This window comes from Cynocephalus volans, chromosome 11 (assembly GCF_027409185.1).
Source record: "Cynocephalus volans isolate mCynVol1 chromosome 11, mCynVol1.pri, whole genome shotgun sequence".
Taxonomy (NCBI): domain Eukaryota; kingdom Metazoa; phylum Chordata; class Mammalia; order Dermoptera; family Cynocephalidae; genus Cynocephalus; species Cynocephalus volans.
In genome coordinates, this window is record NC_084470.1 from 95582502 (window position 1) to 95601395 (window position 18894).

The following is an 18894-nucleotide window of genomic DNA, read 5'->3' on the forward strand; positions in this document are numbered from 1 at the left end:
TGGCTATTTAGGGTGTTTTGTTGTTCCAAATGAATGTTAGGATTGTTTTTTTCTATTTCTGTGAAGAATGTCATTGGTACTTTGATGGGAATTGCACTGAATCTGTAGATTGCTTTGGATAGTATGGACATTTTCACAACAATACTTATTCCAATCCATGAACACAGAATGTCTTACCATCTTTTGGTGTCTTCTTTTGTTTTCTGTCATCAGTGTTTTGTAGTTCTCATTGTAGAGGTCTTTCATTTCCTTGGTTAAATTAATTCCTAGGTATTTAAATTTTTTGGTAGCTATTGTAAATGGGCTTGCTTTCTTGGTTTCTTTTTTTGGTAGATTGTTGTTGGTGTATATGAACGCTACTTATTTTTGTGTATTGATTTTGTATCATGCAACTTTACTGAGTTCATTTATCAGCTCTAAGAGATTTTTGGTAGAGTCTTTAGTTTTTTCTATGTATAGAATCATGTCCTCTGCAAATAGGGATAATTTGCTTTCATCTTTTCCTATCTGGATGCCCTTTATTTCTTTCTCTTGCCTGATTGCTCTGTCTAGTACTTCCAATACTATGTTAAATAGGAGTGGTAAAAGTGGGCATACTTGTCTTGTTCCTGTTCTTAAGGGAAAAGCATTCAACTTTTCCCCACTCAGGGTGATGTTGGTGGTTGGTTTGTCATATATGGACTTTCTTTCTATACCTAATTTATTGAGGGTCTTCATCCTGAATGGATGTTGAATTTTGTCGAATTCTTTTTCTGCATCATTGAGATGATCATATGGTTTTTGTTCTTGATTTTGCTAATGTGGTGTATCACATTTATTGATTTTTGTGTTAAAACATTCTTTCATCCCTGGGATAATCCCACTTGATCATGGTGCATTGTTTTTTTGATGTGCTGTTGAATTCTGTTTCCTAATATATACTCGAGAGTTTTGCATCTATGTTCATAAAGGATATTGGCCTGTAGTTTTCTTTTTTGTTGTTGTTGTGTCTTTGTCTGATTTTAGTATCAGGATGATGCTGGCCTCATAGAATGAGTTTGGTTGAATGACCTGTGTTTTGAATAGTTTGAAATGGATTGATATTAGTTATTCTTTAAAGGTTTGGCAGAATTCAGCAGTGAAGCCTTCCAGTCCTGGGCTTTTCTTTGTTGAAAGATTGCTAATTACTGCTTCAATCTCATTGCTTATTATGGCCTGTTCAGATTTTGTATTTCTGTTTGGTTTAGTCTTGGTGGTTTGTATGTGTCCAGAAACTTATCCATTTCCTCAAGATTTTCAAATTTGTTGGCATATAGTTGTTTATATAGTCTCTAATGAGGATTTCTTGTAGGGCTGTTCATGTGGTGGTGAACCCCATGGTTTTTTTTGTCTTGGAAATACACTATTTCCCCTTCATTTCTGAAGAACAGTTTTTCTCAGTATGGTATTCTTGGCTGGCAGTTCTTTTCTTTTAGTACTCTGAATGTATCATCACATTCTCTTCTAGCCTGAAAGGTTCTGCTGAGAAATCTGCTGTTAGTCTGATGGGGACTCCCCTATTGGTGAGCTGACACTTTTCTCTTGCTTTTTTTAGGATTCTCTCTGTCTTTGACTTTTGACAGTTTGTGTATAATGTGTCTCAAGGAAGCTCTTTTTGGATTGAATCTGTTTGATGATCTTTGAGACTCCTGTATCTGGAAGTCCTTATCACTCCCAATACCTGAAAAGTTTTCCATTATTATTTTATTGAATAGGTTTTCAATGCCTTTTCCTTTCTCCTCCCCTTCTGGAACACTCATTATTTGGAAGCTTGTAGATTAAAGTTGTCTGATAGCTCTCATAGATTTTCTTCATTTTTTAAAATTCTTTTTTACTTTTTTTTTGGTCCACCTGAATTATTTCAAAAAGCCTGTCTTTGAGATCAGAAATTCTTTTTTCTGCTTGCTTTAGCCTGTTGCTTAAGCTCCTAGTTATATTTTTAATTTCCTTAATGAATCCTTAAGTTCCAGGAGTTCGGCTATATTCTTTTTTAAGTTATCTATCTCTTTGTAAATTTCTTCCTTTATATTCTGGATTGTTTTTCTCATTTTGTTGTGTCATCTATGTGAGTCTTCTTGTATCACATTGAATTGCCTTAAGATTGTTGCTTGGAATTCCTTTTCAGTCATTTCAAAGGTTTCCTGCTAATGAAGGTTCCTGAAACAATTACAGATAGAACTACCATATGATAAAGAAATCCCACTACTGGGCGTATATCCCAAATGAGCAGAAATCATCATGTCAAAATGATACATGCACTCCCATGTTCATTGCAGCTCTATTTACAATAGCCAAAGTATGGAACCAACCTAAATGTCTGTTGGTGGATGACTGGATAAGGAAAATGTGGTATATATATGCAATGGAAGACTACTCACCCATGAAAAAGAATGAAATTCTGCCATTTGCAGTAACATGGATGAGTCTGGAGAAAATTACATTAAGTGAAATAAGCCAGACAAGGAAAGAGAAATACCTGATGTTCTCACTTATAACTAAGTGCTAAGAAAGAAAGAAAGAGAGAGAGAGAGAGAGAGAGAGAGAGAGAGAGAGAGAGAGAGAGAGAGAGAGAGAAAGAAAGAAAGAAAGAAAGAAAGAAAGAAAGAAAGAAAGAAAGAAAGAAAGAAAGAAAGAAAGAAAGAAAGAAAGAAAAAGAAAGAAAGAAAGAAAGAAAAGACAATTCCTTGAACTTTCAGAATATTAGAGATGGGAGTGAGGCAGTGCGGGGAGGTTTGGGGAGGGACAGGCTGGGTAAAGGGCATAAAGGAAAACCACAATTTGTAATAATAATATGTTTATAATAAATAATTTTTTTAAAAAAAGGTTTGCTGCTATTTGGGGTCTGGTACTAGAGAATTACTGTATCCCTTTGGTAGTGTCATATTTTCTTCTTTTTCTGTATTTCTGGTATCCCTGCATTGATGTCTGGTCATCTGGCAGAGCAGTTGCTTTTTCTATTACTCTGGAGAGGCTTTTGAGGAGAGAGAAACTCCCTCCTGTAGATGTCTTTTATATTGACCATTGGGTAGGGTATTCTAGTTTTGGTTCTGGGTAGATGCAGTAGTGTATTCTCCATGTTGTTACTTCAGTTGTGCTTAACATCAGAGTTGTCTGTGAGTGCCTTCATGTACTAGGCACTGGGACACTCTGTTTCCTTGCTGAAGTGAGTGACATCATGTTTAGTCATTGAGGATGTGTATGAGATCTCGAGTTCTTATATTTATTATTATTATTATTTTATTTTATTTTATTAAGAATATTCGTGAAGTACAAAGCTGATTGTCACCCCTCATGCCCATGATGTGAGGGCCAGATTCATACTGGAGGCATACCCATTACCAGAAATTGATCTCGAATTCTTAGGAGAAGAGCTTGGGTATCCTGTTGCTCCTTGGCTGAGGTGGGTGACCCTGGTTGGACTTGCTGGCACTCCAGCTAGTGTTCCATGACCTTGATAGGTGCACTGAGTTGTACTGAAGCTCCTCAGCTTGAATGGTGACACTTGGTGGGGTTTCTTTTTCCTCATTTGCAAGCACAGGAATTCTCTTTCCTCATTCTTCCTGGCTCCTTCTGTCTACTGGTTGGGGGATGGGGTGGTGGTGGCTGGAAATTTTCTTGTATACTCTATTTGGCTATCCTGAGTTTCCGGTCTCACCATTGGCTCTACACATGACCCTCCCAGGGTCAATGCAGTTGTGTGGGCTGTGAGAATATTTCCACCACCAGACATGCAACCATGGGAGAAGTGCAATTTTCCCTGTGGGTTGGGCAGCTGAGTCATTGGGTGGCACTCACTCACTTCTTTTTGGTGGCTGCACACATGTCCCTCCCTGGGCCAATGCAGTCTTGTGGGCCCCACAAGTAGTTCTCACTACTGGATGTGTAGGGCTGCACTTGATCATCTCTTTCCTCTTTCCTGGTAAAACACAGGAACACCTGGATCTTGGCAAGGTGGAGCTGGTGGCACCCAGGCTGGATGTCGGTGGGAAGCAGAGTGGGTTGCTGTGCAGGGAGATGCATGGCAGCAGCTGCAGCACTCTGGGGCTGGGCAGTACTGGCTGTGATCAGCAGTGGCAGTGGCTAGGAGTTGAATGGACTGCCATGCAGGTAGATGGGCTGCAGCCACTGCAGCACTCTTCAGTTCCAGGAGTTCATTCTCTTTAATGTTATCTGCCAAGGTGGTGGTGGCAGGTCAGGGTATGAGCAAGAGAGGAAGATTAACACTAAGAAGTGATCATGGCTGAGCAGATTCTTTTTGCCACAAGGGAAAATTCCTCCTGTGCAATTCAGGTGTTGGAGGTGTGGCAGTTGAAGCCATGTGCTTCTTTCTCCTCTCTATGCCACCCTCCTGGATTTTTGTGCTCCACAGAGACCTCAGACTTCTGCTACCTTCCTATGCTCTCCCACCAATGCTCTATTCATTATTTAGCTGTCTGTTCCTTGTTCTGGTCTTTTCCTGTGGCAGTAAGGTACCCCATGCACCTCTAGTCTGCCATTTCACCTACACCTAATAAATATCCGTGAACTTTTTGAAGTACCCTTGTATATGTATTATTTTTACTTGTTTTCTTTTTGTTGTTATTTGCTGATGTTATTAAATTATGCCTAGATAATAAATCCTGTAAACGTTTTGTTTTATGGGATGTGTAGAGATTTTCTCTGACCTTGTACATAGCCAGTATTTAAGCATTTATTCATACAAAGTTAAATATATAATGTACACATATGTAGACATATATATCCTGTGAGCTATGATTAATCATTTTATATACAGTGTGCTGGTTCATCTGAAGAGCAGTTATCCATCAACAAATAATTAATCATTTACTGTCCTTCTCGAGAAAGGATTTTAAGAACTTGATCATTAATTTTTCAGTTCTGATGAGCACCAAAGGACTGATGGTGGCATAGACACTGCCCGCAAGCAACTGGACACCCAGGCAAGATGGGTCATTATATCATAACATTCTTCAGGAGTAGGAGACAATACAATTTAAAAGCTACATGATCACAAAGAAACTCATGAGCAGAAGAATGATCTGGGTGGCCCTGTTTTCAGGTGGGTGCTGTGGAGATGCTTGGTCCTGCCTCTTATGCCTTTACAAGAGAATCGTCATGTATCCACTACAGATGGCCATGAGCCCCACAAAGGAGACATCCCAGAAGGTCACTAGTGTGAAAAATATGTACTCAAGGAAGTAACTCAGGGGCCAATGAGAGCAGAATTCAGTGACAAGCCTTAGATAGGCTGAAGTCATATTTTGGGTAGAAATAGTGGAAATTATGAAGTGACTACTAATGGACATATTGAAGACCCACAGGAAGAGAAAGACACATGGGTTTTGATGTGAGCATTTATGTTTAAAATTTGCCAAACAGGTGCTCCTGGGGCTGAGGGTGATGGCCCAGAGGGCACTCAGCAGGCAGGTGGTGCAGATGGAGAGGCCCCGCATCAACCTGTGCAAGTACAGAACTGCCTTACACTCGATGTCATCCCCCAAATCCTGAGACCCTAAAATATTTGTAGCCATGAAACCCACAGAAAACAGCATAACTAAGTGGTTGTTGGTGAGATTGGTGGCCTTGGTTCTGTGCTCAAGAAGGAATGCGAGGACATGGAAGAGACGAAGGAGGGTGTTGGTGAAGATCCCCATGCCAAATTCAGAGAGAAAGGCATTTCTTATGGCAATAAAAGGGTAAAGTTTGTTGTTTATATTTATCTTCTGGTGAAAAGAAGCATGTAGCAAATGTCTGAAGAGAAAAGCTAGGAAAATTCTTTATCACAAGTATTGATTGCTGCCTTCATCAATCTCAAAAACACTCCTTTCACCCTTAAAGTATGTGGATTAATCCTGATGCAGCTTTTTTTTTATTCTTTAATGCTTAAATTCATCTTTACACACCAACTCTGTCCCTAGTGTCAACATTTCTCAATAATGGCTGGGTTGTGTATCCCATTGCTTGGCTCCCACAGTATCCCTGTACATTAAAAATTTCCATTGCAAATGGAATTGGGGGAGGGGATTTTTAAAAATAGTTTGCTATTAGTATATAGAATCACTACTGATGTTTTGTGTGTTGATTTTGTATCCTGAATCTTTACTGAATTTGTTTATTAGTTCTAACAGTTTTTTGATAGGGTGTTTAGGGATTTCTGCATATAAGATCAAGTTGCCTACAAACAGGGACAATTGAACTTCCTTTTTTCTAATTTGGATGCCTTTTAATTCCTTCTCTTGCCTAATTGTTCTGGCTAGTACTCAATAGAAAGAAAACAAATAACCCTATTAAAAATGGGCAAAAGACCTCAATAAAACTTCTCAAAAGAAGACACAGAAATGTCCAATGGGTGTATGAGAAAAAAAAAAGTTCAACATCACTAGTCATCAGGGAAATGCAAATCAAAACTACAATGAGCGCTGGACACCAACTGAGCTTCTGCCCAGTTGAGTGCAGGCTCCCATGTGGGCAATTCCTGACACAGCCACAGGCCTGCTCAGGCCCACCTGAGCCCAAGAGGGGACTGCACATTGACTGAGCCAGCACCCAGGTGACTGCAGTCTCCTGTGTGGCTGACTACTAAAGCAGCCACAGGCCCACACACTCCTGCTTGAGCCCCAGAGAGGACACCTCACCTACCAAACAGGAGCCAAGGAAGCCCACCACCCAGTCAACTGCATTGATACAAGAAAAGTCACCAGCAGAGCCTACAAATAGAGAGGGAAGTCTTTCCCTTCATAGTCCACTCCAGAGTAATAGAAGAAACAAGTGTCTTACCAGATGACCAAACATCAGTGAAAAAATACTAGAACTACAAATAGACAAGAAGATATGACACCATTAAAGGAATATGGTAATTCTCAAGTACCAGACCCTATAGAGCAGGAAACCCTGGAGATATCTGAAAGGAATTCCAAGCACTGATCTTAAGAAAACTCAAAGAGATAAGAGAAGAATCAATTAGAGAACACAATGAAACAAGAAAACATACTCAGGACATGAAGGAGGAAATTTACAAAGAGATTAATACCTTAAAAGACAACATAACAGAACTGCTAGAACTGAAGGGTTCACTCAATGAAATAAAAGACAGAACAGAAAGCTTGAGCAGCAGGCTAGAGCAAGCAGAAGAAAGAATTTTAATCTCAAAGATGGTCTTTATGAAATAACCCAGGTAGACGAAAAATTTAAAAAAAAAAAAGGAAAAAAGAATTTTAAAAAGTGAAGAAAATCTACAAGAGTTAGCAGACAACCTCAAGTGCACAAACATCTGAATCATGCGTATTCCAGAAAGAGAGGAGAAAGGAATAGGCATTGAAAACCTATGCAAGGAAGTAATGACAGAAAACTTCCCAGGTATAGTGAGAGATGCAGACCTTCAGATCCAGGAAGCCCAAAGATTCCCAAATAGATTCAATCCAAAAAGATGCTGTCCAGGACACATTATGGTCAAACTGGCAAAGCTTAAAGACAAAGAGAGAATTCTAAAAGCAGCAAGAGAAAAGTGTCATGTCAACTATAAGGGAGCAGACTAACAGCAGATTTCTCAACTGAAACCTTTCAGGCCAGAAGAAAATGGGGTGATATTTTCAAAATACTGAAAGATAAAAATTGCCAATCGAGTATGCTATACCCAGCAATGTTATCCTTCAGAAATGCAGAAGAAATAGTGTATTTCCCAGACAAACAAAAATTATGGGAGTTCACTACCACACAGACAGCCTTGCATGAAATATTCGAAAGAATCCTGCATCCAGAATCTTAAAAATGATAAAAAATAACAATAATAATAATAATTACAACCATGAATACACTAGGAAGAACAAATCCCACTGATAGAACACATAGGCAAATGAGAAAGAGGAAAAAAACTATATTGTACCACCTCGAAAAACCAACAAACTCCAAAGTCAGAAAACAGAAAGAAAAGAACAAAATATACTTAAAACAGCCACACAAAGGCAATTAAATGACAGGAATTAGACAATATGTTTAAATAGCAGCTCTAAATGTTAATGGATTGAACTCTCCACTCAAAAGACATCGATTGGCTAGATGTATTAAAAAAGAAATGAAAAAATTTCTCAAAACTAATAATAATAACAACACATCATACCAAAACCTATGGGATAATGTAAAAGTAGTAGTAAGAGAAAAGTTTATTGCAATAAATGCTTACATCAAGAGAACAGAAAGACTTCAAATAAACAACTTAAAATTACAGCTCAAAAAGTAGAAAATCAAGAACAATTCAATCCCAAAGTTAGTAGACAGAAAGAAATAATTAAAATCAGAGCTGAACTAAATGAAATACAGATCAAAAATATGATACAAAAGATCATTAAAACAAAAAGTTGGTTTTTTGAGAATATAAGCAAAATAGAAAAACCACTAGCCAGACTAACTAAAAAAGAAGAGAGAAGACCCAAATAACAAAAATCAGAAATGAAAAAGGTGATATCACAACAGATACAACAGAAATACAAAGAATCATTAGAGATTACTATGTAGAGCTATACACCAAAAAATTTTAAAGTCTGGAGGAAATGGATACATTTCTGGACACATACAAAGTACCAGACTGAGCCAAGAAGACACAGAAAAACTGAACAGACTAATAATGGGCAATGAGATTGAAGTAGTAATCAGAAATCTTCCAACAAAGAAAAGCCCAGGACCGTATGGCTTCACTGTTGAATTCTACCAAATCTTTAAGGAGGAATTAATACCAGTTCTTTTCAAACTATTCCAAAAGATTGAAACAGAACCATTCTGCCAAATTCATTCTATGAAGCCAGCATCACCCTGATACCAAAACCAGACAAAGATACAACAAAAAAAGAAAACTACAGACCAATATCCTTGATGAATTTAGATGCTAAAATCCTCAACAGAATACTAGCAAACAGACTAAAGCAACACATCGAAAAGATTATACACCATGATCAAGTGGGATTCATCCCAGGAATGCAAGAATGGTTCAACATACGCAAATCAATAAATGTAATACACCACATCAACAAAATCAAGAATAGAACCCATATGATCATCTCAATAGATGAGAAGAAAGCATTTGAAAAAATTCAACAGTCCTTCATGATAAAGACTCTCAACAAATTAGGTATAGAAGGAAGGGATCTCAACATAATAAAAGCCATATATGATAAACCCACTGCCAGTATTATCCTGAATGTGGAAAAGCTGAAAGCTTTTCCTTTAAGATCAGGAACAAGACAAGGATGCCCACTCTAACCACTCCTATTTAACATCATAATGGAAGTACTTGCCAGAATAATTAGGCAAGAGAAAGAAATAAAGAGCATCCGAAAAGGAAAAATGAAATCAAAATGTCCCTGTTCACAGATGACATGATTCTATATATAGAATACCTAAGAGACCCTACCAAAAAATTCTTAGAGCTCATAAATGAACCCAGTAAGGTCACAGGATACAAAATCAATATAAAAAAGTCAGTAGTAGCTTTATACTCTAACAGCAAACTAGAAGAAAAAGAGATCAAGAGCAAGCCCATTTACAATAGTCACTAATAATAATAATAATAATAATAATAATAATAATAATAATAATAAAATAAAATATCTAGGAAGAAATCTAACCAAGGATGAAAAAAATCTCTACAATGAGAACTACAAATCACTACTGAAAGAAATTAAAGAAGACACCAAAAGATGGAAAGACATTCCTTGTTCATGGATTAGAAGAATCAATGTAGTGAAAATGTCATACTACCCAAAGCCATCTATAGATTCAGTGTAATCCCCATCAAAATATCAAGGACATTCTTCATAGAAATAGAAAAAGCAATCCTAACATTCATATGGAACAACAAAAGACACTGAATAGCCAAAGCAATCCCGAGCAAAAAAAGTAAAGCCAGAGGCATAACACTTCCTGACTTCAAACTATATCACAAATCTATAGTGACAAAAAACAGCATGGTACTGGCATAAAAACAGACACATGGACCAATGGAACAGAATAGAGAACTAGAAATCAATGCACATATTTAAAGCCAACTGATCTTTGACAAGGGTACCAAGAACATATACTTGGGGAAAGACTGCCTCTTCAATTAATGGTGCTGGGAAAACTGGATATCCATATGTAGAAGAATGAAACTTGATCCATATCTCTCAACATATACCAAAATCAACTCAAAATGGAATAAAGACTTAAATATAAGACCTGAAACTTAATTTTTTAAATATATATATTAATTAATTAATTAATTAATTAATTATTCTTTCTTTCTTATTTAAATTTTTTATTTTTTGAAATTTTAACTTCTCAATATACGTTGTAGTTGATTTTCGTGACCCTTTACCCATTCCTCTTCCCCTGTTCCTCTCTCCCCTCCCCCCCCACATCATATCTGTTTACTTAAGACCTGAAACTTTGAAACTCCTAGAAGAAAACATAGGGGAAACACTACAGGACTTAGGATTGGGCAAAGACTTTATGAATAATACCCCCAAAGCACAGGAAACAAAAGAAAAAATAAACAAATGGGATTATATCAAACTAAAGAGCTTCTGCACAGCAAAGGAAATAATTAACAGTGTGAAAAGACAAACTACAGAATGGGAGAAAATAATTGCAAATTATGCATCCAACAAAAGATTAATATCCACAATATACAAAGAGCTCAACTTTACAGAAAAACAAACAAACAAATAATCCAATTTAAAAAATAGACACAGGAGTTGAATAAACATTTCTCAAAGGAAGACATACAAGTGGCAGCAGGTACATGAAAAAATGCTCGACACCACTAAGCATTAGGAAATTGCAAATGAAAACCACTTTGAAATATTACCTCACCCCAATCAGACTGGATATTATAAAAAAGACAGAGAAAAGCAAATGCTGGTGAGGATGTGGAGAAAGAGGAACCCTTCTGCACTGTTGGTAGGACTGTAAATTAATACAGCCATTTTGGAGAACAGTATGGAGATTCCTCAAACAATTAAAGATAGAACTACCATATGACCCAGAATCCCACTACTGGGGATATATCTAGAGGACTGGAAATCATCAGGTGGAAGGGATACCTGCACTCCCATTTTTATTGAAGCCCTGTTTACTACATTCAGGCAGTGGAACCAACCTAAATGTCCATTGATGGATGACTGGAAAAGGAAATTGTGGTATATATACACAATGGAATACTATTCAGCCATAAAAAAAGAATGAAATTCTACCATTTGCGGCAACATGGATGAGCCTGGGGAAAATTATCCTAAGTGAAACAACCCAAGTAGAGAAAGAGAAATACCACATGTTCTCATTCATAACCAGGAGCTGAATCCATAAATAAACAATAGAGACAGAGAGAGAAAGAAAGAAACAATAATCACAGTAATACTTTGAACTTTTAGAAGTAGAGAAAAGAACTGTGGTTACTAGAGGTAGAAAAGGGGAGGGGAGAGAGAGAAGGAGGGGGTCAAATGAGGAATTGGTGAACGGACACAAAGAATTTTGCATATTGTAATGATGAATAAGCTAACTATCCTGATCTAACCATCATACATTGTACACAATTATTGAAAATCGACATTTTACCCCACATGTATGTATAATGAATTATCTAAAAAAAAAAAAAAATTGTGCCAATAACAGAAAGACAATCTTTTAGACACTAGAAAAGATGTTTGTTCCAAAAGCTATAGCTGTAAGGTCAAGTCCTTCATTTACAATCACAGAAGGATTAAGCATCAGTGCCTGTTTTGGAGATGCAGCACTATTCACGATCATTCTACTCAAACATGATCATAATATTCAACTATTTTACAGAATGTGAATTATCAGAAACATCAGAGGTGGCTTTTTTGTTATGTTTTGTTTTTGCTCTTATATCATTCCAGGCATTTCTTGGTATGTACTTTTGCAAATGTGGATGGCCTTGGATATCTCATTTGGGCTAATCTCAGTAGATTTTGTGAAATGAGTATTTATTTGCAAATTCCCAAACCACTGTTGCACCATTTCAGTTTGAGACATCTGTTCTGAAAATGGAAAAGGAGTTTTTTTGTGGGCAAAGGTGATTGGAGAGTGCTTGACAGTTATCAGGTTTTTGAAAGATCCAGATAGTAGAATTGTGGTTATCAGTGGGTCGTCGGAAGGGGAGGGGAGAGGGTGGATAGGGAGAGATTGTTTAATGGACAGAAAATTATAGCTAGATAAGAAAAATAAGTGGTATAGAGTAGTGCTAGACATCTATAATTAACAACAATTTACTGTATGTTATCAAATGGCCAGAAGAGAGGAGATCAAATATTCTCAACATAAAGAAATAATTAGGTTTTACAATGATGAATATGCTAATTACTCTGATTTTATCATCACGCATCATATACATGTTTTGAAATATAACTCTGTATTCCATAAATGTGTACAATCAATACATTTTAATTAAAAAAGTAATGACAAAAATAATCCAGAACTATTGGATGTCTTTTCTTTAAAGAAGTGAAAATATTGGCATTGCTGTTTGTGGGTGAGTGTCTCTCTATTTTTATCTACTCCCGATCTTTTGGGCTTTGAAAGCATTTCTTCTGAATGATATTATTCCGCTATATGTATTTCTGCTCTAGATTGACTATTAGAACTGCTGGATCTCTTCTGGCTTAGTTCCTTTTACTCAGGATTTCTTTGGATATTCAGGATCTTTGTGGTTCCATACAAATTTTAGTATTGTTTTTTTCTACTTCAGTGAAGAGTGTCATTGTTATTTTGATAGGGATGACATTCAACCTGTTTATCACTTTTAGTAGGATGGTCATTTTCACAATACTAATTCTTCCAATCCATGAACCTGAAATATTTTTCTATTTTTTTGGTGTTCTCTTCATTTTTTTCACCAGTGTTTTATAAAAAACATCCTTCCATCTCTTTGGTCAGATTTTTTCTTCATTTATTGAGATGATCAAATAGTTTTTGTCCTTTATTCTGGTGATGTGATATATTTATTGATTTGTGTATGTTAAATCATCCTTGCATCCTTGAGATAAATCCCACTTGATCATGATGTGTAATATTTTTGATGTGTTGTTAAATTTGGTGGGCTAGCATTTTGTTGAGGATTTTTGAATCTATGTTTATCAGGGATATTATTAACCTATAGTTTGTTGTTGTTGTTGTTGTTGTTGTTGTTGTTGTTGTATGTCCTCGTCTGGTCTTGGTATCAGGGTAACGCTGGCCACAGAGAAAGAGTTTGTGAGAATTTCCTCCTCTTCGATTTTCTCGAAGAGTTTGCGGATAATAGGTATTAATTCTTCTTTGTTTTGTAGAATTCAGCAGTGAAGCCATCAGGTCCTGGGCTTTTTTTGATGGGAGACTTTTTATTTCTGATTAAATCTCATTAGACATTATTGGTCTCTTAAGATTTTTTATTTCTTATTTCTTCAATTTTGGTAAGTTATATGTAAATAGTAATTTATCCATTTTTCTCTCTAGGCTTTTCAATTTGTTGGCAGATACTTGTTCACGATAGTCTCTAAAGATACTCCACACTTCTCATTTTTTGTGTCTGAACTTAATTGAGTCTTTTCTCTTTTTCCTTCGTTAGTCTAGATAATAGTTTGTCAATTATGTTTATGTTTTCAAAAAAATCCAACACTTTGTTTTGTTCATTATCTGTATAATTTTAGTCTTAATTTCACCTGTTTCTTCTCTGATAATTATTATTTCTTTTCTTCTACTAATTTTGGATTTTTTTTCTTTTTCAGTTTTTTGAATAAATTGCTAGGTTGTGTATTTGAAACCTTTCTACATTTTTGATGTAGGTGTTTATTGCTATGAACTTTCCTCTTAATACCACTTTGGCTTTATCCCATAGGTTTTGGTATGCTGTGTTTCTATTTTCATTTATTTCAGAAAAAATTTTAGATTTCTTTCTTAATTTCTTGATCAACTCATTAGTTGTTTAGGAATACGTTGTTTAATCTGTGTATTAGTACAGATTCCAAAGCTCTATTCATTATTTATTTCTAGTTTTATCCCATTTTGTTCAGAAAATATATTTGATGTGCTTTCAAAATTTAAAATTTCTTGACATGTGTTTTGTGGCCTAACATTTGGCCAATCTTGGAGAATAGGCCGATGAGAAGAATGTGTATTCTGCAGCTGTTGGATAAAATATTCTGTAAAAATGTCTGTTAGGTCCTTTTTCCCTATAGAGGAGTATAAATCCAATATTTTTTGGTTGATTTTCTGTCTACATGATCTGTCCAATGCTAAGAGTGAAATGTTGAAATTCCAACTATTATAGTATTGGGATCTATCTCTTCTTTTAGATCTAGTACTATTTGCTGTATATCTCAGGATGCTCCAATGTTGTGTGCAGTTACACATACAATTGTTATATCCTCTTGCTGAATTGATCTTTTTATCATTATATAATAAACTTCTTTGTCTCTTTTTACAGTTTTTGATTTAAAGTCTGTTTATCTGATGTAAGTATATACTCCTGCTCAATTTTGGTTTTCTTTTGCTTGGAAAATCTTTTTCCATTCCTTCATTTTCAGTCTATGTGTATCATTATAAGGGAAGTGAGTTAGTTGTAGGTGGCATATGGTTGGATCTTGTTTTATCTATTCAGCTAGTCTATATCTTTTAATTATCGAAAATATGCCATTTACATTCAAAGTTCTTATTGGTAGGTGAGGACTTATGCCTGTCATTTTGTAATTGTTTTCTGGTTATTTTATATGTCCTTCGTTTCTTCCTCATATTTTTTAACGTTGTAATTTGGTGGTTTTATGTGTTGATAAAGTCTGATTTCTTTCTTTTGCCAATTTTGTGTCTGATTACCTTTTGCATGTTTTCATAAGAGTAGTATTATTCCTTTGCTTCTTGCTGTAGCTCCCCTGAGCATTTCTTGGAAGGCCAGTCTAATAAATATAAATTTTTTCAATTTTGCTTCTCTGGGAAATACTTTATTCATCCTCCATTCTTCAAACATAACTTTTCTTGGAATAGCATTCTTGGCTGGCAATATTATCCTTTTCATACTTAGAATATGTCATACCATTCTATTCTGATATGTAAGGTTTCTGCTGAGAATCTGCTGTTACTCTAATGGGGATTTTCTTATATGTGGCCAGATGCTTTTCTATTCAACGCTTGACAATTTTAGTATAATATGTGCAGGAGAGAACATTTTTGGTTGAATCTATTCGCAAACCTTTGAACATCTGGTATCTGGATGATCATATCTCTCCCAAGATATGGGAAATTGTGAGCTATTATTTCATTAAATAGGCTTTTGATGCCCTTTCCTGCTTCTTGTTCTTCTGGAAATCCCATAATGATAATTGTGTTTGCTTTAAGATATCCCATGATTTCTCTAGGCTTTCTTTACATTCTTTCATTCTTTTTTCTTTTTGTTTTCTGACTGGATAATTTCAAATGATCTGTCTTCACATTCAGAGAGTCTTTTTTCTGCTTGATCTGTTCTGTTGTTGGTGATTTCGGGTTTTTTTTTTTTTTTTTTTTTTTTTTCCTTTCATTGAGTTCTTCAGCTGCAGGATTTCTTTGGTTGGTTCTTTTTTATAATATCTATATTTTTTGTTAATTTTCTCATTCATACCATGAATTATGTTCCCGATTTCATTGAATTGTCTATCAGTATATTCTTGTATCTCATTTAGTTTCCTTAAGATCATTATTCTGAATTTTTATTCTGGAAATTCATAGGTTTACTTAACTTTGGGTTTTGTTACTGGAGAGTTATTTTGTGCCTTTCATGGGGTCATATTTCCCTACTTTTTATGTTTCTTCTCTCCCTGCATTGATGTCTGTACATCTGGGAAAAAAATTACCTCTTCCAAACTTTGCAGAATGGCTTTCATAGAGGAAGTCTTTTACTACAGAGGAAGAGGCAAAGTGTTGGCTCCTTCTCTGGGGGATCACAACTGTGGGTGCTCCAGGCAGCTCCTTCAGCTTTGTTTAGTACCTGTGAGGAATGCAGGTATCCACAGTGGTGAGGACTGTAGGTGTCCCTGGTGTCGAGAGGGCTGCTGGGGTCTTTTTGCTTACTTTTTACAGCCAGCGAGAAGTTCCTCCTGTTTGCCATCTTCCCAGTTAAGGGACAGAGTGGTGAAGGCCAGGTGTTTTCCTCCATTCTCCATGTGGCAATCCTGAATTTCTGTGCATACAAGGGCTGTTCTTACTCCTTTGATGTACTCAGGCACTCTCCCTTAATTTCTTCCTCAGAAGGTAATTGTTCATTCATTGTTTGTCTGTTCTTGTGGGAAGTACAAGTGCTTGGGTCTTCTAGTTGATTGTTTTGCTGCTTAACTATCTCTTAATGATTATGGCATCTGTAGTGATATATTCCTCCTCAACTCTGACTGGTGACATGTACCTTTGCTCTTTTTTGCTTCAAATCAGTCTAACTAGAATTTTATCATTTTATTGATATTTTCAAAGAACCAACTTTAGGTTTGTTAATTTCTCTAATGACATTCTATTTTAAAGAAATGGTTTCTGCTTTTAACATTATTATTTTCATTCTATTTTTAAGCTTTAGGTTTAATTTGCTCTTCTTTTTTTAATCTTGAAGATAGAAATTTAGCTATACATTGTTTCATTTCAGTATAGCCACTGCAACCTTCTTCTGATTAGTGTTAGTTCTATCCTTTAAATATAAACCTGTGTCTTTTTCTTCAAGTAGGTTTCTTAACATCAGCGTAAAGTTAACTCTTGGTTTTCAACCTAGTTAGCTTTTCACTCTGTCAAATATCTGCCTTCTAATTGGGCTGGTTGCACTGTTACATTGAATGAGATAATTGGCATCAGTGGGCTTAAATATATGACTTTTCTAGTTGTCTTCTGCACACCCCTATGTTGTTATTATTCTGTTTGTTTTGTTTTGCCTTTTCTTTTCCTCTTTTTTCTTGCTTTCTTTTTGATGGTGTGTTATTCATTTCTATCTCCATCATGGGTTCATTGGCAATACCTCCTTGTTTTACTTTTCTAGAGTTTGCCCTAGGGTTTTATAGATACATCTTTAATATATCATAGAGTACCTTCTAATAATATTATGAACTTTTGTAAACTGTATGAATCTAAAAGATTATACTTTTCTTTTTTCCCTCTTACCCTATTGTTGTCATACATTTTAATGCTAAATATGTGTTAAACCCAAAATAATCATTGTTTTTGTTTTAAATGTCAATTACAGTTTATAATATTATAATTTAATTAATTACACCATATAAAATTACAATATAATTTGTATTTCACAACATTTTTTCATTTTTTAAAAATTTATTTTTAATTAACACAAAGAAATTGTACATGCTTGTAATATACAGAGTGACATTTCTTACCTGTAATTTGCAGAGCTTTCAAAATTTTCTCTTCTTGCTATTTTGAAATATACTACATTATTATTAACCATAGTCACCCCACTGTGTATTGGAACACTTGAATTGATTCCTCCTATTACTTAATTAATTTTATTGAAAGGTTTGAGTGTTCACATTTGTGGGGTACAGAGTTAAATTTCAATGCAATGTGTGATGCTAAAATCACAGTAATAAGCATATTCATCATTACAAAACTTAATCATTTCTTTATGATGAGGACTTTTGATCTCCTTTCTTCTAGCATTTTCATAACATAAAATATATTATTGTTAATTATAGATGCCTGGCTCAACTGTACACCAGTAGAACTTATTTTTTTCTCTCTGGCTGATTTGTATCCTTCAACTAATTTCTCCTTATCTCCACTCCCCTTTTCCCTTTTCCACCTCTATTAACTGCAGTTCTGCTGACTCTTTCAGAAAGATCAACTTAGTCTTATTTATTTATTTATATTTATTACGAGTGAGAACATGTCGTATTTCTCTTTTTGTGATTGGCTTGTTTCACTTAACATAGTTTTCTCCAAGCTCATCCATGCTGCTGCAAAGGACAGAATTTTAATATTTTTAAATTATTGATTAGTATTACGTTGTGTATATGTATCACATTTTCATTATCCAATTGTCCATCGATGGAAATTTAGGTTGGTTCCATATCTTAACTACTGTGAGTAGAGCTGGGATAAACATGAGAGTGCAGGTATCCAATTGACGTGATGACTTCCATTTCTGTGGGTATATACCCAGCAGTGAGATTGCTGGGTCATATGGTCGTTCGATCTGTAGTTATTTTTGAAATGTCCATACTGTTTTCCTTAATAGCTGTACAGATTTGCAATCACACCAACAGTGTATATGGATTCTCCTTTTCCTGTATCCTCACCACCATTTTTAAATTTTGATCTTTTTCCTAATAGCCATTCTAACTGAAGTAAAATGATATCTTAATGTAGTTTTGATATGCATTTCTCTGATGATTACTGATGTTGAGCATTTTTTTCACATACATGTTGCCCATTTGTATGTCTTCTTTTGAGAAATGTATATTTAGCTCATTTGCTCATCTTTAAAACAAATTATTTCTTTACTTTTGAGTTGTTTGGGTTCTTTTTATATTCTGGATATTAATCCTTTGTTGAATGATGCTTTGCAAATTTTTCTTCTGTTCTGTAGGTTATCCTTTTACCCTGTTGATTATTTCCTTTGCTGTGCAGAAGCTTTTTAGTTTGATATAGTCCCATTTGTTTCTTTACCTTTTACTGCCTGTGTTCTTGAGGTCATATTTATAAACTCCTTGCCCAGTCCTACATCCTGAAGTGTTTCCCCTGTGTTTTCTTCTAGCAGTTTTATAGTTTCATGTATTATATACAAATCTTCAATTCATTTTGAGTTGATTTTTGTATACGGTAGGAGATAGGAGTCTAGTTTCATTCTAGGACACGTGGATATCCAGTTTTCCCAGCACCATATATTGAAGAGGCTGT

General features: G+C 35.4%; 1 pseudogene; it reads right to left on the bottom strand.

Moving 5' to 3' along the window:
- Positions 1-16169, bottom strand: part of LOC134390145 (vomeronasal type-1 receptor 90-like) — a 30409-nt pseudogene extending 14240 nt beyond the window's left edge.
- Positions 16170-18894: the final 2725 nt, after the last annotated feature.